Source organism: Mustelus asterias, chromosome 24, assembly GCF_964213995.1.
Source record: "Mustelus asterias chromosome 24, sMusAst1.hap1.1, whole genome shotgun sequence".
NCBI lineage: Eukaryota > Metazoa > Chordata > Chondrichthyes > Carcharhiniformes > Triakidae > Mustelus > Mustelus asterias.
The window spans coordinates 56,504,703-56,511,532 of record NC_135824.1 but is presented as its reverse complement, the minus strand read 5'-3'; positions in this window follow the sequence as shown (position 1 = coordinate 56,511,532).

Sequence of the window (6,830 nt, the reverse complement as noted above, 5' to 3'; positions counted from 1 at the left end):
ACGGGTACATTCCATCCCGATCATTTTAACCCACAATATTCCGGAATTTTCAACGCGTGTTGACCACCGTGGTTAATTGAGATGATTCGAATGACCTTGACTTACCTTTGACCCCACCCGAAAGACGGAGATCTCAGTATAACTGGTGCCACTTACTACCTCCCTTTGGATTTTCATCAAATCCCTACAGTGCAGTCGGAGACTATTCAGCCCTTCTCTACTGACTCTCCGACAGAGCATCCCACGCAGGCCCACTCCCCGCCCTATCCCCATAACCCCACTCCCTAACCTGCACATCTTTGGACACTGAGGGGCAATTTAGTATGGCCAATCCACCTAACCTGCACATCTTTGGACACTAAGGGGCAATTTAGCATGGCCAATCCACCTAACCTGCACATCTTTGGACACTAAGGGTTAATTTAGCATGGCCAATCCATCTAACCTACACGTCTTTGGACACTAAGGGACAATTTAGCATGGTCAATCCACCTAACCCACACGTCTTTGGACACTAAGGGGCAATTTAGCACGGCCAATCCACCTAACCTGCACATCTTTGGACACTAAGGGTCAATTTAGCATGGCCAATCCATCTAACCTACACGTCTTTGGACACTAAGGGACAATTTAGCACGGCCAATCCACCTAACCTGCACATCTTTGGACTGTGGGAGGAAACCGGAGCACCCGGAGGAAATCCACGCAGACACGGGGAGAACGTGCAAACTCCGCACAGACAGTGACCCGCAGCCGGAATCGAACCCGGGTCCCTGGCGCTGTGAGGCAGCAGTGCTAACCACTGTGCCACCATGCTGTATCTAAGCCATACAACACCTTTTGCCTCCTCTAAAACCTCTGGCAGCCTTTGGGATTCATTCTGTTCCCGCCCCCTCCCGCACAGAGACCCAACTGGGCGACCCTTAATTGACCACCTAGCGTGACATCAACGCAATCCCGGGCGAGAACAGGTTTCACATGCATTCCCGCTTGTGCCAACCTCAGATCCACCCCGGGGTAAAATCCAATCCCAGATTTCAGCAACGGGGAAGGGATTTTCAAACTCTTACATGGGATGTGGGCATCGCTGGCATTTCTTGCCCATCCATAAATTGCCCCTTCATCTGAGTGGATTATTCGGCCATTACAGAGGGCAGTTAAGTGGGTCTAAAGTCTTTTTTTATTCATTCGTGTGACATGGGCGTTTATTGCCCATCCCTAGTTGCCCAAGGGCAGCTGAGAGTCAACCACACTGCTCTGGGTTTGGAGTCATATGTCGGCCAGACCGGGTAAGGACGGCAGATTTCCTTCCCTAAAGGACATTAGTGAACCAGATGTGTTTTTCAGACAATCGACAATGGTTTCACGGTCATTGGTAGATTCTTAATTCCAGATATTTTTATTGAATTCAAATTCCACCATCTGCCGTGGCGGGATTCGAACCCGGGTCCCCCAGAACAACGGACAACGGGAGGGTCTGTTGACCTTGGGTGGGATTTTATGGTTTCGGGACGAGTGAGGCAGTCAAACCCCGCTGATTGATGCCTATCTCTTGAGTTTAATTATTTATCTCTTACGGTTGGACGGGTTATAAAATGTACTAAAGAAGCAAATGGAAATTGTTTTGTGTGATATCTCTCAGCTACACCGTGCCTGGAATGGGGCAAATTCTTAGTGACTAGACTCAGGCACAGTGGCATTTAGAAACCACATCCCCAGGAGATTTGCCTGGGTTCTGGATTGTAAGCCCAGTGAATCACCTCTAGGCTACTCTCTCCCTCGTGGGCCTGATGTCAAATGGTGGCTGGATCTTCAATGGGTGAGAGAGACTGAAGTCAAGGCAAAGACCAAGCCTATGCACAAATGCTTTATGCACGATACAGAAAAACATACTCTGCCCGTGAATATCTATCTAAACATCGAACACCACTCATCGTCCAAGGATGTTAAAAGCTCTCAATGGCCAAACAATGTTCGTGCATCCTTTTTTCCAACAGCTAAGGTTATTGTAAATGATTGTTGATCGAGAGAGTGTCTGGTACACGTTCGCAAATTAGAAATGCAATTAATTCCAACAGGGCAGCACGCTGGCACAGTGGTTGGCACTGCTGCCTCACAGCACCAGAGACCCGGGTTTGATTCCAGGCTTGGGTCACTGCCTCAGAGTCAGTCATAGAGGTTTACTGCATGGAAACAGGCCCTTCGCCCAACTTGTCCATGCCGCCTTTTTTTCTTTAACCACTAAGCTAGTCCCAATTGCCCACATTTGGCCCATATCCCTCTATACCCAACTTACCCATGTAACTGTCTAAACGCTTTTTAAAAGACAAAATTATACCCACCTCTACTACTACCTCTGGCAGCTTGTTCCAGACACTCACCACCGTGTGTGTGAAAAAATTGCCCCTCTGGACACTTTTGTATCTCTCCCCTCTCACCTTAAACCTATGCCCTCTAGTTTTAGACTCTCCTACCTTCGGGAAAAGATATTGACTATCGAGCTGATCTGTGCCCCTCATTATTTTAGAGAGATCTATACGATCACCCCTCAGTCTCCTACGCTCCAGAGAAAAAAGTCCCAGTCTATCCAGCCTCTCTTTCTAACTCAAACCATCAAGTCCCGGTAGCATCTTGGTAAATCTTTTCTGCACTCTTTCTAGTTTAATAATATGCATGTATGGAGTTTGCACATCCTCCCTGTGTCTGCGTGTGTTTCCCTCCGGATGCTCCGGTTTCCTCCCACAGTCTGAAAGACGTGCTGGTTAGGTGGATTGGCCATGCGAAATTCTCCCTCAGTGTAACCCGAACAGGCTCCCGAGTGTGGGACTGGGGGAATTTCACAGTAACTTCATTGCAGTGTGAATGTAAGCCTACTTGTGACACTAATAAAATTTTAACAAACTTTTCTAAGCTAAACTCGCGGCTGCAAACTCGCTATCACGGAGAAAGGGCTGCTGCTCCAAGGGTGGAGGGGAGGGGGGGGGGGGGTCCCTTCATCCAACCCTAAATGAGAAAAATGTAACAAATGCCCACCCGCTTTGCCCAGGTGAGGAGCTCAAAATGGGCAGAGTAAGATCCCTGTCGATTGAGGCATAGATTGACCCTTTAATTAGTGATATTCCACCCTGGGGGATCCAACACTCTGGAATAAGAAAAAGGCAAAAATACGCAAACTCCAGGAACATTGGGGCAAGAGAAGTAGGCCATTCGGCCCCTCAGGCCTGCTCCGCCATTTAATAAGATTGTGCCTGATCTGTATCCTGCCTGCCCCAGATAACCTTTCGCCCCCTCCCTCCCAACTCCCCCACGTTTCTCAAGAATCTACCCACCTCCGCCTTTTTTGAGGGAGAGACTTCCAGAGACCCATGAAGCGCATGAGATAAAAATATTTCTCCTTTACCGGGATAAGGCAGGACAATTGAGTTGTGGATTAACACATCAGAGCAGTCAAGATCTCATTGAATGCTGGAGGTTACCTGATGGGCTGAATGGCCTACTTCTGCTCTGATGTCTTGTAGAGTCATAGAGGTTGAGAGTCATAGTAGTTTACAGCATGGAAACAGGCCCTTCAGCCCAACTTGTCCATGCTGCCCAGGTTTGACCATTAAACTCGTCCCAAATGCCCACGTTTGGCCCATATCCCTCTATACCAATCTTATCCATGTAACCTACTAAATGCTTTTTAAAAGGCAAAATTGTATCCGCCTCTACTACTACCTCTGGCAGCTCGTTCCAGACACTCACCACCCTCTGTGTGAAAACATTGCCCCTCTGGACCCTTTTGTATCTCTCCCCTCTTACGATCTCTTGTTCAAATGGGTCACCCCTTTATTTTTATGCCTTGACGACCACCCTTTTGTTCCAGATTCCTCCACAGGGGGAAGCTCTCTCCACATCCACCATGTCAAGGCCCCTCAGAATCACAAAATGTAAAGTTCTCTTTTTCTCTCTCCAGATGCTGCCAAAGCTGCTGAGATTTTCTGACTTTTTCTGTTCCACTTCCCCTCGGGTCATTGTTGGGATCATAGAATCCCTACAGTGCAGAAGAGGCCATTCTCTGACAGAGCCTTACCCAGGCACTCTCCCCCACAACCCTACACATTTAGCATTACTAATCCACTTAACCTACACATTTTTGGACGCTAAGGGACAATTAAGCATGGCCAATCCACCTAACCTGCACATCTTTGGACACTAAGGCACCTAACCTCCACATTTTTGGACACTATGGGGCAACTTATCGTGACTAATGTACCTAACCCACACATGGTATGGCTCCTGCTCTGCCCAAGACCGCAAGGAACTTCAAAAGGTCATGAATGGAGCCCAATCCATCACCCAAACCAGCCTCCCATCCATTGACTCTATGTACACTTCCCGCTACCTCGGCAAAGCAGCCAGCATAATCAAGGACCCCACGCACCCCGGACATTCTCTCTTCCACCTTCTTCCGTCGGGAAAAAGATACAAAAGTCTGAGGTCACATACCAACCGACTCAAGAACAGCTTCTTCCCTGCTGCTGTCAGACTTTTGAATGGACCTACCTCGCATTAAGTTGATCTTTCTCTGCACCCTAGCTATGACCGTAACACTACATTCTGCACTCTCTCGTTTCCTTCTCTATGAACGGTATGGTTTGTCTGTAGAACGCGCAAGAAACAATACTTTTCGCTGTATGTTAATACACGTGACAATAATAAATCAAATCAAAAGTTTGGAGAGTGGGAGGAAACCGGAGCACCCGGAGGAAACCCACGCAGACACGGGAAGAACGTGCAGACTCCACACAGTCACCCGAGGCTGGAATTGAACCCGGGACCCTGGCGCTGTGAGGCAGCAGTGCCAACCATTGTGCCGCCGTGGGGATGGAGTCCCTGTTGGGTCGGGGAAGGATTCCAGACCGGCAAATGCCTTCCCCGGCCGCAATCCGAATTGAACATACACACACGTACGCGGAGTTAACTTCAAGGATTTTGTTTTTAATATATACATACAACTCAATTTAATTCCTAGATGCTCAGAGATCTAATAACTTAACACTTCTTTAAAAACTCTGGGAAGTCAGCCAGTGTTTTCTACAGCGTAATACAGTTACAAGCAGGGTTTATTCTTTTATACAGGAATTATTATACAGTTCAGTATTCTCTCCAGAGGTGGACTCGCGTCAACGGATGACCCAGGGTCAGAGGGAGAAGGGATGGACCCTGCGATGCCCACGTCTTGTTGCGCGGAGGGTGGGGTGGGGGGTGGGGGGGTGCCCCCGCCGCCGTGACGTCCTCAGGCCGACGGGGGCGGGTAAGAAAAATATAAAGCAAAATACACGCCCAACATGGGGTTGCCAACCCTCCAGGATTTGCCCCTGGAGTCTCCAGGCACTGAAGGAGTGCAAAGGGAGGGGGGGATTTTGGGGGGGAAGGGGGCTGCTTTCTTTCGCTCGCTCTCTCTGTTCATTAATCGCCAGGGCCCTGGGGAGACTGTTCTGTCTGGAGACAATACACATCTCTTTAACCTGTGTTGAATGCTCCCTCCACCCACATTATCTGTACCTTTAAGACCTGGCTGGCTGTAGAGATTTGCATTCTAATCAGTATTCTGTAACTTGATTTCTGTGTCTCTGTGCACTGTTGGAGAACAGATTTCCACTCCATCTGACGAAGGAGCTGTGCTCCGAAAGCTTATGGTATTTGCTACCAAATAAACCTGTTGGACTTTAACCTGGTGTTGTGAGACTTCTTTCTGAGACGGGGAAAGGCAGAGGGCTGTTCGACCGGGTGGGGCAGCAGCTTGGGCGCCGGACGGGACCTCTGGGGACACAAGCCCCGACTAGAGTTGGCAACGCATGTCTGAGATGGCCACCCTCAACATTGCTGCGTCGCCATTGGACAACCAGGCACAACCAATCAGCTTCTTGCTTCTGTTGGGGGGGGGGCAACGCCAGCTATGAACTGAGCCTCGCGGGGGTTGTGGGGGGGGGGGGACGCGATTTCTGATAGAGTGGAGAAACCTGACTGTGGGGGGTGGGGATACCCTACAATTGTGGGGGGAGGATAGCTGAACCCCTCCCCACCCCCAGCGAGTTGGCTAACGCCAGTTGATTTAAGTGGAAGCTCCGGCAGGGCCAAGGGAGCGGGAGATTAAACCCAGAACCCCTAATTACCATCCTGATGGCCACTGTCCACACAGGCGAGGGTCCAGCTGAGATCGGATGTGATGCCTGTCATGGTTCAATAGTCAATTGGCACTCTCCGTTCAGAGGAATTGGGAAGGGGCAAGTGTAAGGGAAGGGGGGGAGGGGGAAAGGTGGGGGGGGGGGGGGGGGTGGCGGGGGAGAGGAGAAATTTTCCTGGTTCGTCAGATTGGTTCTTAGAAAGGGGCGGCCACTGCCAAAGCTCTCCCGGAGGTCGCGGCCCCCCCGAAGGTCACGTGGGAGTGCATTGGAGACAGTGATGCAGACGAACCGTCTGACCAGACAAGGAAAGTTACACTGTTGGCAGCATTGGGGCGGGGGGGGGGGGGGGGGGGGGGATTGATCAGAATTCACTTCCAGTTTTCGATCAATACGCGGTTCCCGATCCTGGTTGGAGTTGTTGTCCCAAGGGATCGTGGAGATCCTGGCATAACTTCTTGGCCTGGGAACAAGCTACTATACAATCTGCACTGTACCTCCCCGAGGTTAGCACTGACCCCACTGGTGAACACTGAACAGTGGGTCAGTCACTGTCAAAGAGGGAGTACAGCTGAGTGAACAACACTCTCCAAGTCTCTCAGCTGCCCACCGGAGCTTCCCCTGGCACCTTACGCATCGTTTAGTGCCAGCTTACATCAGGGC